The sequence below is a fragment of the Mustela nivalis genome (genome assembly GCF_964662115.1).
Source record: "Mustela nivalis genome assembly, chromosome: 8".
In the NCBI taxonomy this organism is placed as follows: domain Eukaryota; kingdom Metazoa; phylum Chordata; class Mammalia; order Carnivora; family Mustelidae; genus Mustela; species Mustela nivalis.
Window position 1 is genome coordinate 41,028,771 of NC_139027.1, and position 16,845 is coordinate 41,045,615.

General features: G+C 42.4%; 1 long non-coding RNA gene across 2 annotated transcripts in view; it reads right to left on the reverse strand.

Moving 5' to 3' along the window:
• Positions 1 to 377: 377 nt before the first annotated feature.
• LOC309871098 overlaps positions 378 to 16,845 on the reverse strand; it is a 188,847-nt gene continuing 172,379 nt past the window's right edge. The window contains exons 4-5 of one of the 2 annotated variants that reach the window (XR_014315031.1): positions 991 to 1,737; positions 378 to 590 (exon numbers count right to left, since the gene is read on the reverse strand). This is a non-coding gene — a long non-coding RNA (uncharacterized lncRNA). Of the gene's footprint in view, positions 1,738 to 16,845 lie in introns of both variants that reach the window. The other variant, XR_014315032.1, reaches the window with a different exon arrangement.

Consider the following 16,845-nt stretch of genomic DNA (forward strand, 5'->3'; position numbering starts at 1 on the left):
CTATGCATCTGCACATGAAATGACTGTGAAATTACTCTTACTCTGTGTAACATGTCTTCTCTTGTCGTTATGGACCATTTTCCTTCCTTCCACATAGTGGGGAAAAGAAAGATGACCCTTTCCTACTTCTACCGGCCTGCCACAAATTCCTCCGGGCAACGTTCCCATTGCGGGTTCTTGATTACCTAGCCTATGTCTCCGAAATATGGACTGGAGTTGTTTCTTTATAAGTAATCCATACACGACAAAATTCCAGAATAATAAGTGATACTTACAAATTTACTCTAAGCAGCATCAAGACCATAAATAATAAACACCCTTTTTAGTTTTGAAATAACACCTGAAACTCATCTTTTCCTTAAATAGTAAAGCAATGCAAGTTTTGGAATAAGCTTTGTTTTACACATCAAATGAAACTGAGTCCCTTTAGACAATAATAGAAAAGTCTGAGAGAGAGAGGAAAGGACACAGTTTATGCCGGGGCTAAGGGAATTTTTCTTCTAGCTCTTTCTCTGCCACTCTTGTCTTCTCCTTCTTCCCTCTTTAGTGTTTACCATTTACTTGGGCAGGCTGGGCCTTGTCTTCACAAACTGGTAAAAAAATGCTATGATTAAAATGGAAATGGCATCAATCCTCTGAGGGAATTTCTAATTTATAGATGATATTTAATAACCAAAAAGACTTCAAGATATAAAGGATTGAATTTCAAATGGGAGAATTCTAGACCTTGTAACAAGTGTTTCTGAGTTTTGTCCAAGGGCTGAGAGTTTATTAAAATTAGTTATTATTAGAGAATAACTCATATTTTTGAGAAACCCAAAACATGTACAAAACAGGTCAATGGTATTCATTAGGTTAAGGAGGTTAAGTGGAGACCATCAGGTCCAAGTTCTTTGAACCCTGCTTGGGGATTCCTTGGTGGGGTTGGATGCAGAGGAGTAGAAGGCAAATAATCAGATTTCAGCTTAGATTCATGTGTATTTTACATACCATTTCTTTTAAGAAAGAGTTCAGCTGCTTAAAGCATCCAACTCTTGGTTTTTGGCTCAGGTGATGATCTCAATGTTGTGATATCAACTTCCATGCTGTACTCCATGTTCTCTCTCTCTCTGTCCCTCTTGCTCATGCACTCTCTCTTTTAAATAGATAAATCTTAAAAAAAGAAAGAGCGAAGCTGCTTAAAAATATTCGCAAACCAGGGCACCTGGGTGGCTCAGTGAGTTAAGTGGCTGCGTTCGGCTCAGGTCAGGATCTCAGGGTCCCGGGATTGAGCCCCACGTCAGGCTCCCTGCTCAGCGGCGAGTCTGCTTGTCTCTTTCCCTCGGACTCTCCTCCCTGCTTGTGCTCTCTCTCTGTCTCAAATAAATAAAATCTTTAAAAAAGAAATACTTGCAAACCAGAGGCATAGCCACACATCTGTGGGACTCCAGGCTCAGGGCTTTCTCCATCTATTGTCCTTTGGGAAAGAAGTTCTTTTCAGGTGAGAGGACTCAGCTCCTTAGCATCCAGGTGACTCCAAGAAAGGCTTAGTCTTGACGAGTAGGAGAAGGAGCAGAGGAACTGACATTGACCGATGGCTCATGGCTGGTATCTCATTGGTCTGGGAACACTTCCCATTTGATTGTTTCAGTAACATGAGAAAGCAGATGTTATTATCACCATTTTGAGGTTAAGTCCCATGTTGCAGGTCACAGGATTGGGTAGATCCAAAGCTTTCCTGGAGTCCTGGCCTTTTATCTGCAACAAAACAAAACAAAACAAAACAAAACAACAACACATTTCTTTCACTGCTCACACTGTGTTGAGTTGGGAGAGTTTCGTAGAAGAGAGACAAGGCTTTACTTTGTCTGCTGCAAGCTGACATAAGGCAGAGGCTAAGACCCACTCAGTATTCATGTCTCTCCGGGGGGTGGGGCAAGTGTCTCTATTTGAAAGTTCCCTTAGCTCTTCCAGACTCATGTGGTGGTTTAGCCGTTGAGAGTGTTACTGCCTGTTGTTTTCAACCCCCATCTCTCTACACGCCATCAGTACCCACGCTGTCATTTTTTTCCTGTGCATTATGGACTCCCTTGTTAAGAGTCAGCTTTGGCTCACTCATTTCCCCCCTGAGTGCCTGAGGCTTTTCCCTGCTTCTCCATCCCTAGAGGACAAGTCCCAGCACGACACAGGAGGCAAGTACTGAGCTTCAGCAAGAGGCGCTGGCTCCCACGTCTTGGTCTCAGTCCTTACTACCATCTTCTTTCTATCTCTCCTGCTTTCTTTGTCTTTCCTGCTGCTCCGACAACATCCACTTGGGGTCTGTATGACCAAAGCTTCAGCATTCAGGGTGTCCACAAAATTCCTTTGCAGATCTGGGTAGAACATTGTTGTGATGTTAGTTGCTTGTTGTGATATAAAAGGGCCAAGAAGAAAATGGACAAATGACCTGTACTATGTACGGGTACGGCAGCGTGTTTGTATAGGAATAGCTCATCTTAGAGAGTGGCTCCCCGCACCTACCCGTAGAAGGAGGAGATGGTCTAGAACAAGCCCTGTCCCCATTTCTTTGTTCCTCTTGGACTAGGAACACTTCTATGACTTGTTCGTGGAAGTGTGGGGCTCCCAGTGGTTTCGTTTGGGGGTCCAAGATGTTTGAGATAAAGATGGATGACCGTAGTTAAAGAGTACATGACTAGGATCGGGGGACCAAAGTCTCATGTTTTCCTCTTCCCACCACAGTGCCGAGATTCTTTTGGTCACATTCTGGTCAGGGAGTGCATGAGGCCTTCTGTGTAAGATTTTTTACAGACTAGAATTTCTGATACTGAGGTCCATAAAAGCTAGGGAGGGTCACGTCCCTTTCTTCTTAACACATTTTATAGCTTCATTTTTTAATTAATTGTTCAGAGATGGTATCCTTCATTTCCCCCTATTTGGTAAGGACATTGTCTTTCTGTGGCTTATTTAAATTGGATGTGGATCTACCAGGCTATGTGTGTGTGGGGGGTACACCTGTAGATGTAAGTGATACATCAGATGCCTGAGGTTTTTTTTTTTTTTTTTTTTTCCCTTAAAGATTCTATTTATTTTTCAGAGAGAGAGAGAGAGAGAAAGTGAGCACAGCAGGGGGAGCAGCAGCAGGCTTCCTGCTTCGCAAGGAGCCCGATGTGGGGCTCGATCCCAGGACATTGGGATCATGACCTGAGCTGAAGGCAGACATTTAACCAACTGAGCCACCCAGGTGCCCTTAGATGCCTGACATGTTGAGGGTGACAGAATATATCTAGGGATTTTAAGCTCCCCTGGCAAGTTCTATTAATTGAAAACTGCTAAGAATCTACAAGATGCAAATGGAGTCTTTCCAAAATAAACATCAAAACGTTCCCCCTTCTGCCCCTTGTAATACAGTGCTAACAGTTTCTTCTGGATCCTGGATTGTGCTGCTTACAATACATAAACAGCTTTTTGAGCTTTTGGTTGCAAAGAGAGAGGACATGCTGACCTTCAGCTCTTACTGGTCCCTCTAAGTCTCCGACTCTCTTCCAGAAGTGAAATGACTATCCCCTCCCCGAGTAGCCTGGCTTTCTGTCCTCAACCCTCTGCACCCATAACTCTATTCCTAGACTCAAGTTTTGTTTGATATGTAGAGGGAATCTTTGGGAGTTTGGAAAACCATTTGCTCCCTCGACACAGCAAGGATTTTTAGATTATTGTTTTACCCTTGATTCAAAAAACCCAATTTGAAACTCAGCACTGAGCAATGACCCCTTCATTTTAGGTTGGATCCTCCCTCTACTGATTCAGTGTGGTGGGGAATGCTGGGCAATGATATTCACAGGGAATGGAGGACATTTCAGTTTAATATCTCAATATATTATTATTGAAACAGAGTTTATGAGATAGCCACATGTTAATTGGTCACCTCTCAGATTTCTGAAACAATCTATAGGCTTCTCTAAATGCGGAGGCATCTTGCCCTCCAAAAAAGGCAGAATGCAGTGTTTCTAAAGCTAGAGTAATGTGTGACATGTTTCTGTTACAGTGTTACTTAAACATGCAGGCACACATACACCCTAAGTGCAAACTTCTTGTGTTTATAAGTCTTGATACTGTAAGAACTAGTAAATGGAAAGAATGTATCAATTTCATACCAGCCATTCAATTGATGCTCTAATAACATTCCAAAGAATGCCACTAATTTAACATGGCTGATAATGTTTTCCTGAAACCAATGACCCACTGTAAGGTGAATAGGACACTGATGGCTATGGTCCTGCTTGATAATTTGACTTGGGAAGACTTTTCTACTGTGCTGTGTGAAGATTTAATTCTCCCATTTATTGTGTTTGAGCTACTGCGAAACCTTGGTATATAGAATACGTTGGGTCTCCACTTGGCTCAAGTGCCTCCTTTTCACATCAAAACTGTTCTGTTCATTTTTCGTAACCCACAACAATTAAAAATTATACTCAGGCACATTTTTATTTTCATGGTATTTGGACAAAAGTATCAGCATGGTAGGCAGACTTCTAAGATGGCCCTCATCATCCCCTTATCTTGGTGTTCACATCTCCACGTGATCACCTCCCCTTGATCGTGTGTTGGACCTGGGGACTTGCTTCTAAGCAACAGAATACAGTGAAGATCTTGGGATGTCCCTTTCCATGTGACGTCATGTTGCTAGCACACTCTCTCTTTTGCCTTTTTGGTTGCCTGCTTTGAGAAAGCAAGCTGCCATCGTGGAGAGCTCTACATGGCAAGGGAATGAGGGGTGGCCTGCCAGTTAGGAACTGACGTCTTCAGCCCAACAGTGCATAGATAACTGAATCTTGCCAATGACCATGTGATTTTGAAAGTGGACCCCTTCCCCACTTGAGGTTTGGAATGACCCGGGCCAGCTAACACCTTGACTGTGACCTAAAGCAGAGGATCCAACTGAGATGTGCCCAGATTCCTGACTTGCAGAAACTGTGACATGAGAAATTGGTGTTGTTTTAAGCTGCTAAGTTGTGGAGTAATGTGTTCTGCAGCAATAGATAATGGATACAATTAGTTTAGTAAATAACTTAAGAAATTAAAGTCTTATTTTATGGAAGTGTCTTTCACTTGATACCCATATGGAGCAGTGTTGCCTGGATAATTGACAAGAGAATTCAGTGTTAACATATGAATGGTCAGATGTGAAAAAAAAAGTATGTATGTATATAGGTATGTATTTTTTATTTATTTACATTTGAGCATACCTAACCCCTATCAGAAATGTTTATCAACAGAGTCAATGTAGTCATACTTTTGGTCATCATATTCATGATTACCTAAAGCCAATTTATTTGGGGTCCCTATTTGCAAGTGCAGAAACTGAAGTGTGTACACTGGACCCCCGGAGCCTGGAGACCATGTTTAGCTATGAATGCACTAGCTGGTAGACCAGGATTAGAGCAGTAGTAGAGATTCCTACTGTCTGATGCTACTTCACAGCAGAGGGTGTCAGTATTTCAGTGTAACACTGGTGGAATCTGTTTATTCCCAATTTACTGTTTTGTTTTGTTTTTTAAATAAAGTAGTTTAAATTCTTGGCCTGGAATAGTTTCTTATGTTTTATTAGGACAAAGACTGTGAACAGGTATTGATCACTGGCTGACTAATCTCTGTAATATTCAGTAACTGAAATTTTTAAATGTATAAATTATTATATATTATTATTATTATTATTATTATACATTATTGAAGTATAGATGACATAGAATGTTATATTAGTTTTAGGTGTACAACACAGTTATTGGATGATTATATACTTTATGCAATACTTGCCATGCAAAGTGTAGTTATCATCTGTCACCCAGACCAAGTTATTACAATATTATTGACTATATTTCCTATGCTGTACTTTTCATCACTGTATATATTTTTTTATCTTATAACTGGAAGTTTGCATCTCTTAATCTCCTTCAACTACTTTGTTCATTCCTATTTTGTTCATTCATTCTCCCCTCTGGCAACCACCTGTCCATTCTCTGTATTTATGAGTCAGCTTCTTTGTTTGTTTGTTTGTTCATTTGTGTTGTTTTTTAGAGTCATGTGCTGAACTTTTTACAAAATTACTGCTAGGCCCTCTGTGATCCTCTGTGAGGTAATGCATTGGTGGTTCAGTGGTAGAATTCTCGCCTGCCTCTGTGAGGTACTGTTATGCTTTTCTGGACTTTGTTATTCTCCCACTAAGTGGGGATCACCAGGGACTCCAGTATTTGCTGTTCCTGTTGTAGTGTTTTGTAATCTAGCATCAGGGGCTGGAAAGTTGATCTTTATATTTCCTTACCTGTATATGTTTCAGGTCCATGTGGACCAAAAGCGGTACACAAGGGTCCATGCAGAACCTCCATGATATAACAAAGAATGGCAGTAACCACATACTGCTCTTAGGAAGAGGTTTAGTGAGGTACCTGGGAATTATCATGGTGTCCAAATTTCTATGTAAAGAGACAACCTGCTTCCAGTTCAAAATCTTTGGAGCAGTTCCTATCACCTAAGATTGACAGAGAGCCTACAGAGTACAGAAGGAATTAAGGCACATAGTATTCACATGCAGAAAAGATAGATAGAACCAATATCATGCCCCTAGAAGGGACAGATATCTTAGGAATATAAAATATCTGAAGCATCACAGGAACTCATTCATATTTGCTAAAAATAATAAATAACAATTGAAGAAATACAAGAAACAAAATGTTTTTAACAACGTATTTGATAAAGGATCTGAAAAGCAAAATTTAACAGTTGTATAAGAAGAGATAGAGAATTTCCGAAAGCAAAATGCCAACTTTGACTAACATAGGGTGATAATTGTGTGGGGCTTACAAGGGAGGGTCAGAAGAATCTAGACTTTAGCAGAAGAGGAATCTTAACTGCTAACTATGTATCTTAGTTTGCCTGGTATATAATTGTCTTAGTATATACATGTTGTTTTGAGATAATCACTTTTGGTGTCCTCTTACACTCTTAAATTGTCCTGCTTTCAATGGTAAATTGCAATGTCATTCTCCTTTTAGCAAATGTCTAAGAACTATTATAGAGCTTGTAGGGGATGACTTGTAAATGAGTAATAAAATCGCACTCCTTAGATTAGTACTGTTCAATAGCAGTACAACCCAAGTCATGTAGATAATTTTAAATTTCCTAGTAGTTCTACTAAAAAGAAATAGATGATGTTAATTCTAATAATATTTGATATTTAACCCAATATATAAAAAATATTATCTTTTCAACCAGTGGTCAACATAAAATTAATAATAAGACTTCCCCCCCAAATTTTATTTAACTTCTCATTCATTAGCATATTAAGAAGACATTTTACATTCTTTTTCACACCCTAAGAGTGCATTTTTTACTTGCCGTGCTTCTCAAGTACCAGCCACATTTCTAGTGCTCAGGAGGCACATGTGGCTAATAACTCCTGCATTGGAGCAGTAGCACAGCTATGGAACATAGAGTTTGTTGAATATAATTGTATTATGTTAATTGCATAGTGAACAGTGTGTAGCTTCTATTCCATGGGGTGGTTCAGTCATTCTTGAGTCATCTTTTGTCATTATAAAACCAGGTTAAAGAATTCCTCAGCATTAGAATTGGTTCTTCATCTTTGGCTTTGCTTTATTCTACTTTAATTTAATTTTAAATCAGGCTCTTCCTTGCCAAAGGCAATATGGCCACTAGGAGTTCTAGACTTCTTCTCCACCAAAGTGAAAATGGCTTACTCTTTCTCAGGAGTTCCAGCAAGTGCCTAGACATGGAGTCTGATTTGAACAACCTGGGTCACATGCCCATCCCTGATGCAGTCAATGGGCCAGGGGATGGAAAATTCTGACCGGTCACACACCTGGAGCTCTGGGGGAGGGGTTAAGTTCCATCCAAAAAAGATGACCAGTGAATGGGGGAACCCCTTCCCAGTAGAATCCAAGTGCTATTTCCAGAAGGGAAATGAATGTTGAGATGATAAAACATTAGAAGTGCAAGAGCTCTTTGGAGACCTCAGGGGGAACAGGTAGAGCCTAGATAATCCAGGGCCATAGGCAGCCTTGAGTAGTTCTGTAACAGCAACCCCCGTTCCCTCAACTGTAAGAACTTTGTTAGACGCCACCAGCGAGTTCTCTTCTCTACATCTCTCTGGCAATGGACTGTGGTTACTCATATAGATTCTGACACATGACTAAAAGATCTGGTGTCAACTTCCAGTGGGAAGAATGTGATGAATGCATTAATTTTGACCCCAGACCTGGGATTCAGAATCTCTGAGGCTGGAAGGAAAAACATCCAGGTTTCTTTGGGATCTCTCTCACATTTAATGTAAACACACATGTTCCAGAAAGGACCAGGGTATGTGACTATGAATGTTCAACAATCCACACCTTAAGGAATGGAGACTAGTAGCATCCTCAGAGCCCAAATGGTAAATGGACCCCAGGCGAGCCATAAGAATTGGATGGACTTTGGGGTATGACATGTAACTCCTGACCACATTTGGGGGTGCTGAAAGGGCTATTCAGAGCAAGTGGGGAATTCTAGAGCATCACATGTTGCACAAGTTGGTTAGAACCATAATAGTATAGGATGAGGCTGGGCTAAGAAAGGAACCATCAAAGGGGTCAGTTGGTTCTTACATGCTATATCTAACAAAGCTTTGGGAGCCCCATTATTTTGGTGCTACCTGAGGCTTCAGAGAGGAAACCCAGCTCTGTCCATGGCAATCCTGGGAGGTAGGTCCTCACAGTCTTCATCCAACAGAAAGTCACTATGTCATCTGCTGGCAATGAGGACTGAACGAAACTCTCCCATTCGTTGAGGTCTGCAGAGTTCAGTGCTCTGCATGCTTCCTTCTAAAGAATGTACCACTGATGATGAGAAGATAGTCATTGAAGAAGTTTTGTGCCATGTGTACCCTTAATCACCACATGCATGCAAAACTCCCTCATAACTCAGTGTAGTGGGGCTGAGAAGCAGAAAGCCTGGGATGGAATCCTGGCCCCGCCTCCCTACAGCTGTGTGATTCTGAGCAAACCCCTAAAATGCACCTCAGTTGCTTTATCTGAGAAATGGGCACAGTGGTAATGTTGGTCTTACTTTATGATCCTTGTATTAGTTCATTTATTTTTTCATACACTATTGAATGGTATCTTCCATGTGTGTGGCACATAGGCAGTTCCTGACCTAATATAGGGGATCAAATAAGATATTGGATAACAAATATCCCATAAACTTCAAGACATAATAGACATGTAAATGGCGGTCATGATGATCACATTATATTGACAATTCAACTTCTTATGTTCTCAGACAGCTATTTATCTCCCAGCCTCTCCCCAGCAGCATGTTGAATATCCAACATCAGTAGCTTTCCCCCTTTGTAGCGGAGATTACATTTTCTCTGTCAGTCTAGCCAAGCCTGCTGCAGTGTTTGTATTTATAATTACCCCCACATAGGCTCTTGGGGGTCCCCAGGGCCAGGCATGCCAAAGTCGTTAAGAGACTACCTCCCTGGCTCTTGACATGTGCAATCATCAGCCCCCAGAGCCACGCCATGCAGGCAAATGTGTCATTGATGTGTAATTAATGAAGAGGGAGTCTAGCCCCACATTAACACAAACAAATCAAGGTCTTGTCAGCCACGGGGGTGTCAATGGGACTTTTGTTCTTTTAGCAGTATTTATTGTTACAAAATGCTGCACAGTCGAGTGGGAAGGGAGTGCCTTTGTGGCACCGGTGATGTGGCTGCTTGCAGCCAGCCAACAAGGGACAGGCGTCAGCTGGATCCTCCAATTAATTCAAAGCACCACAGGCTGAAGCAGAAGAGGGAGCTGGAGGGAACATTTCTCTGTTTAAAATGTGTGTGCAGGTTCCCAGATTGCGAGCTGCCCTTGGTTTCTGCAAGTCTAGTGGCTTTTAAGATCTTTTGTTCACTCCAATGATAGGAATTTACTGAGCATTCCCTGTGTGCAGGTGACACAACAGGACATGGCTCACGAGTTCAGATACTTTACACTCAGTTGATGGGGACTGGGATTCCCTGGGTTCCCTGAGGCTCAGGCAATCAGAGATGGTAGGAGTCTTAGGGCTCATGTTGTCTGATCCTCTGGACAGGAATCCTTTACAGTTGATGACTCCTGAATGTTTACTCATATTTTTCCTGTCATGGTTAAACCAATAGAGCAATGGGTCGCCGCACCTAAGCCCAGTTACTCACTTTTTGAGAAAAGACGGGGGGGGGGGGAAGGCAAAGAAAAATCAAAGAGGAAAAACTGACATCCTTCCTCCTCTCTGAAGGCTCAAGGAGAGTGGAAAGTTAGAAAACTAGTGGCAAATCCCAAGTAGTTTTAGAGTGTATCTGTGGACCAAGATCAGCTTTAATTCATGGTCATCAGACCACACATATTGGGTTGTTGAGTTCTGGGGCATCCCTCAGCACTGATCCATATCTAAAATTTTATGTACAGCTTTACCTGTCTGAACAAATCTCCTTGTCTCCCTAGCCCCTTGCTTGTTTTCTCTCATCACACTTATTCTTCAACCCAACCTCTGCTCCCTCCTCCATCCCTCCAGTCATAGCTTTTCCATCTTTCCTGGGCTATAGTCTATCACTTCAGTCACTGCCTTGCCATGACTGTGCCCATTATCTCACTCCATGGGCCTTTTGCTGCAACTTCCCCATACATTTCCCACTTTTTTTTTTTATTAATTTTTTATTTTTTATAAACATATATTTTTATCCCCAGGGGTACAGGTCTGTGAATCACCAGGTTTACACACTTCACAGCACTCACCCAAGCACATACCCTCCCCAATGTCCACTTTTGATCCATTTTACCATCTGCTTCTCTGTTCCAGTTCCCAGATGGCTGGGTGCTGTGGACAGGGGAAAAGCACATGAGGGTACAGGTGTGGTTTCCAACTTTAGCTAGATTCTCAGTGCTGCTCTGTGATCTTCCTACAAGGTCCCAGTTGATATCCTCATCTGTTCATCACAGCAGCTCTTACACAACGCCGTCCACTCCTCAGATTTATTCCGCAAAGATGGCCTTGCTTTCTCTTATCACAGAAAAAGGTAAGACCGTTAGCCATGAACTCTCCCGTCTCGCTCCCCTTGCTGCTATAGATTTATTCATGTGATTCATGTCACAAAGGTGTCTTTGTTTGGATTCTCTCCAGATCAGAGATTCCAGTGGGTGTAGTTTATTTGGGAGTTGATTCCAGGAAACATCAGTAGGAGAGTGTGAAGACAGAGAGGGAAGACAGCCAATAAAAGCTGTTATCAAGCTCGTTTCCTCTGTAAGTTACAAGTTGAATCCCACCGGCTACTCTGGAAGTCAGCATAGAATATGTGCTTTGAGTTATCCTGGGGGGAGGGTGGTTGAAGGATATTTACACACTGTCTCTCACTGGTTTTGACCAAAGGTCTTCCAAGGGTCATTAATTTTTCAGAGCACCTAGTCTTGTGCAGTTACATTCTCCTGAAAGGATAAGCCTGTGTAGCAGCTGGGAAAACCTTTGAGACTTTGGGTGAGCTACCTAACTCTTACACATTCTGTTTTCTCTTCTCAATATATTATTTACATAGAAATATTAGACCTTTTCCAATGAGGTAATAGTTATTTAGTTCAGTAAGGATTTTTATCATAATGTATCACCCTCAATTAAGCACGTGGCTCCCACAATTGAAAGCATGACTTTCAAGAAACCTGTGTGTGTGTGTGTGTGTGTGTGTGTGTGTGTATACACACATTTGGGTGTGCTATAGATTTACAAAAGAATACCTGTGGCTTGATTGCTGCATCTTCTCTGAAGTAATTAGGCACGTCTATTGCTCTATATTTAATATTGGAGGGAGGCAATTGATGATGATGGTGATATGATTATGATAAAATATCCCTGAGGAGTAAAAAAATAAATTGGGAAAGATTCAAAAATATTATCTTATCTGTCAGTGTCCCCCTTACTTGGCTGTTCTTATTACTGACCATACTGCTGCTGGCTGCTCTCCCACATGCTGGCTCTGAAGTTGGTGTCCACCAGCATCCCCAACTGGTGCCCAGAACTGAGGTCACTTTCTGCTGAACCTGTTGGCATGAAAGCCACTCCAGTCCTGAGTTCTCCACATCTCTCAAGACTTGAGCATAACCATGCTTTGCTTTTGTTTATGCCCTATATTTCCAGCTTTCTGTCTTGAGGATTAGTCATGAACTCTTGTGGCTTTCATTTACCCCTAAGCCTCTGGCTCCCTGCTCAGTGGGGCGTCTGCTTTTCCCTCTCCTTCTGTTAGCTCCCCCATTTGTGCTCTCTCTCTCTCAAATAAAAAAACAAAACAAAACAAACAAAAAACCTAACTAACTAACTAAATAAATAAAATGTATTTTGTTATCCCCACACCCACTGGTGCAGAGTTCCAGCCTCTCCTGTCTGGCCCAAATTGGGGACATAAATAAGTGAGGCACATCACAAAGTACTTTGGGCAGTCCTGGGACATTGTGTATGTTTACCATGGACTGCCCACCAAACTGAGCCTCATAATCTATCTTCTTCCCATTCTCCAACCTGTTTTTTTTTTTTAAGATTTTATTTATTTATTTGACAGACAGAGATCACAAGTAGGCAGAGAGAGAGAGAGAGAGGAAGAGAAGCAGGCCTCCTGCTGAGCAGAGAGCCCGATCCCAGGACTCTGGGATCATGACTTGATCATGACTTGAGCTGAAAGCAGAGGCTTTAACTCACTGAGCCACCCAGGCGCCCCTCTCCAACCTGTTCTAAAGCCTGCTCCAGAATAATCTTTCCAAAAGCCTAAATAAATCCCATCAAAACCTGCCATGCATCCCAGTTCCTATAAGTATAAAGGCACAACTCCTGAGCACATGCCCCTGACTTCCCACTCATTGGCTTTTGCCTTGTTGTCCAGGCTCATCTCTCACGGTAGCCTCCTTCTTGCCTGTTGTCTGAGCACACGGCCTCACTCAGGCGTCTGAGCATGTGCTTGCGCCGTGACTGCATTCTGCTCTCCTTCCCTTTGCTCTTCCTTCTGCTCGGATGCGCCTTCGCCTGCTATATGCCTACTAACTCCAGATCGCTTTACAAGCTGGGCTCAGTCCCCTCTTTTCTGGAGTTCCCATGTCCTCCCATAGAGAGGGTCTCTATGCCTCCCTCAGGCCTTCCTATGTAGAACGTGAATGAGGTTAGTAGCAACCACCTAGGTGGCTGTAGGAGATTAATGACAGAAAATGATCGGAAACGTGTAAACTTTCCTGGTGCAGAATCAATCCTTGATGCATGTTAGCTTTCTAAACGAGGACTTTAGAAATCTCTACCATGAAGATCATAACCCATGGTTGTCCTTAATGTGCACAATTCCCAGTACCTACCAGATATGAACTGTGTCTTATTCCTTTTTATGTCTCCAGTACTTAGTATCATGTTAAATAAAACGAAGGAAGGAAACCTGTTATTGCTATAAGCTAACACTTAACCTAGACATCCGCATGTCAAAAACAAACAAACAAACAAACAAACCCCCTCCTTAATTATTTCACTTAATCCTTAAGTCCCTAAATTAGGGCAGTGAAACTATTCCTTAATGATACCACAATGGTGGATACATGGTATCAGACATTTGTCAAAAGTCATAGACTAAAAAACCAAGAGTGAACCCTAATGTAAACTATGAACAATAATTAATAACAACATACCAATAATGAGGCGTTGTTTGTAACAAATGTGGTACATGAATGCAAGACGTTAATCACAGGAGAAACGGAGGGTGGGGAAGGTAGGGGTATGTGGGCACTCTACTTGCTGTTCAGTTGTTCTCTAAACCAACACTGCTCTGAGAAATCATCTCTGCTAATTTAAAAAATTGTGTCATGAAGCAGTGAGGGCTAGTGGATGGTATTGCTGGAAAGTCAGAGGAAGTGTGTGAATGGTCCAAGGTCACACAGCGAAATCAGTCCGAGAATGCATTCAAGTTTTCTTACGCCTCACTTTCCATAGTTAGTACAGGATGAATTTTAATCTCCATTCTTTTTTCTTTTTGGGTGAGGGGTCAGGCAACCTCACATTGATATTCTCCTTTCGGCACTTTTGGAAAGTAGGTCTTAGGTGGAGTGGAGTTTATCAGGGACTGTATGAGACATACCCTTCACAAGACTAATTTAGAGTCTTTATGGCTCAGTAGAGGCTGTCAATCCTAAGTTATTTGACGTTTAATTCCTGCTGATGTAAATTTTATATGACAAATAGTTTCATTTAATTGTGTCACCTCTGGCTTATATACACCATAAAAGGTTTCAGTTTTAACAGCCAGCAACAAAAGAGTCCTGAATGAGAGGAGTAATGTTGAGAAAACTTGCAAGGGCACAGCTGGCTGGGGAAGGTGGGTGGCTCTCTGGGTGGGGAGATCTCTGGAGGGAGGCTGGGCTTGAGGCAGAAGTACATCTGGAGCTGTGTTTGTGCTGAGCGCCTGGACTGGGACGGCTGCTACCTCCTCCTGACATTTCAGCTGATATACCTTTCTTCCGGCAGTGAGTTCCATACATGGGCCCCTCCCTCCTCTGGGTCATCCTTTCCACCCATCAAAGAGTTCCTGCTTTGTAAAAGCTCTGGCATGCCCTAATAACATTATAATAATTTCATGAAAATTCCTGAACTTTGTACCTTTGTTTCTCTATAGAAAATCCCTCCGCTTAGGGATGATGGCATGACTGAATCCCATAAATATTGGCAAGCGCTGACTTGTATCTATGTATCCTCAAGCTATTTATTGAGTATCTACTGTATGCCAAGCTATTTATTGAGTATCTACTGTAGAAAATGAGTGGTCTCTGTCCTGAAGAAGCTTTCAGTTTACTGAGAAAATCTTGATATATCTATATGAGACAATTGTAAAGGGCATATTTGGTTGCTTAAGGACTTCCATGTGTCCACTGCAAAAACACTCTCTAGGGGCACCTGGGTGGCTTAGTGGGTTAAGCCTCTGCCCTTGGCTCAGGTCATGATCTCAGGGTCCTGGGATTGAGCCCCAGATCGGGCTCTCTGCTCAGCAGGTAGCCTGCTTCCCCACCCCCTCTCTGCTTCCCTCTCTGCCTACTTGTGATCTCTGTCTGTCAAATAAATAAATAAAATCTTAAAACAACAACACTCTCTAGGGCAGTAGAGAGTATATTTCTCCCATTTCATTGGTGATGACTCTGAGATCCATGGTGTGACAGCTGGACTTTCCCTTCCCAGAGCTGGTACTCTGTTCTCATCATGCTTGGGACATAGGCTTCTATCCACACACTACAAAGTCTCCCACTAGAAGTTGAGTCCTGATGGGGAGCATTGTGTACATTTCTAATTATAAGGAAATCAAAGTAGAGACTGGCTAATACAGGTTCATTCTGCATAATAAAACATTTGTTAATATCCCTCTAATAAAATGTGTATTTTATTAAGGTACACTATATATGAGCTATTTCTCATTTTGAGTCCAATATTCCTTCCCAGTACCAACCTTGCTTATTTTTAAAAGAGATTTTATTTATTTATTTGACAAAGAGACAGTGAGAGCCCATGTGCACAGGAGCAAGAGAGAAGACAAGCACGGGGAGGGGCCAAGGGAGAAGGAGAAGCAGACTCCCCACTGAGCAGGGGGCCTGGGATCGTGACCTGAGCCAAAGGCAGATGCTTATCCTTATGAGCCACCCAGGCACCCCAAACCTTGCTTACTTAAAAGTTCTCTCCTCTGTAGGAAAGATGAGATACCCGGCAAATCTTTGAGAATGACAGTCACTACCTATTCCAGATATCTTTCGTTTACGCCACACCATCCACTCTTCACATTTCACGCGTTACTACCCTGCCCTCTGCCTGGAGAGGGTGACCTGCAGGAACTCCATCAGAGGGCTCTCAGGAGGAGGTGTCCTGTTGGAATTGGCCAAGGAGGATCCCTGCAGGTGATCAGAGGGAGGGGAAAAAGCCTGGGGCCCCACCTCTGTGAGATCATCTTGGACTGACCCCACTGCTCCTCTCCTTCCTGCATCTTCTCCATGTCCCATTAAGTTTAAGGGAAGTAGCAACTATTTACAAAGACGATACTCCTTTTTTTTTTTTTTTTAAGGTTTTATTTATTTGAGATAGAGAGCACGCATGCACATGCAGGGGGAGGAGCAGAGGGAGAGGGAGAAGCAGAGTCCCTGCCTAGAGGGGGGTTAGGCTACAGGGGGCTCAACAGGAGATGACCCCAGGATCCTAAGAGGTCAGACCTGAGTGGAAGTGACCTGAGCAGATCATGACCTGAGCTGAAGTCATTCTTAACTGACTGAACCACCCAGGTGCCCCCCACTCCCACTGAGCCACGCAGGCACCCTCCTATTGACAAAGGAAGCACCTAATTTGTAAACAATCTGTTTATTCAACTCTTCTTAAATTATCTGAATCTGAGTGTGTCTTTTGTTTCCCACTGGGAGTCTGTGCACCTTGAAAGGTCCGTGCCCCACACCCCTGCCTCTCTCTGGCTTATCCTTTCTATTTTGTATAGTACATTTTGTATATTTGGTAAAGTAAAAGTAAGTACAGTGAACCTAGAAAGAAAACCCAGGCCATATGAGGGCTAGAAAAAGTACATGCGACGTGAATGATGGGGTGGGAGTGGATGTGGGCAGGACTGGAGATGACAGAAAGGGCAAGCTCCTAGCGAGAAGTTTCTGAGTGACTTGCCATGTCCTTGGTGGGGGTGCATTTTGAGATACACAGAAAAAATTTTCCCTCGGAAGGTCTATTGCTAAAATATTGCTAAAACACATATGTAATATAAAAATATATATATATACATATATACATACACACACATACATA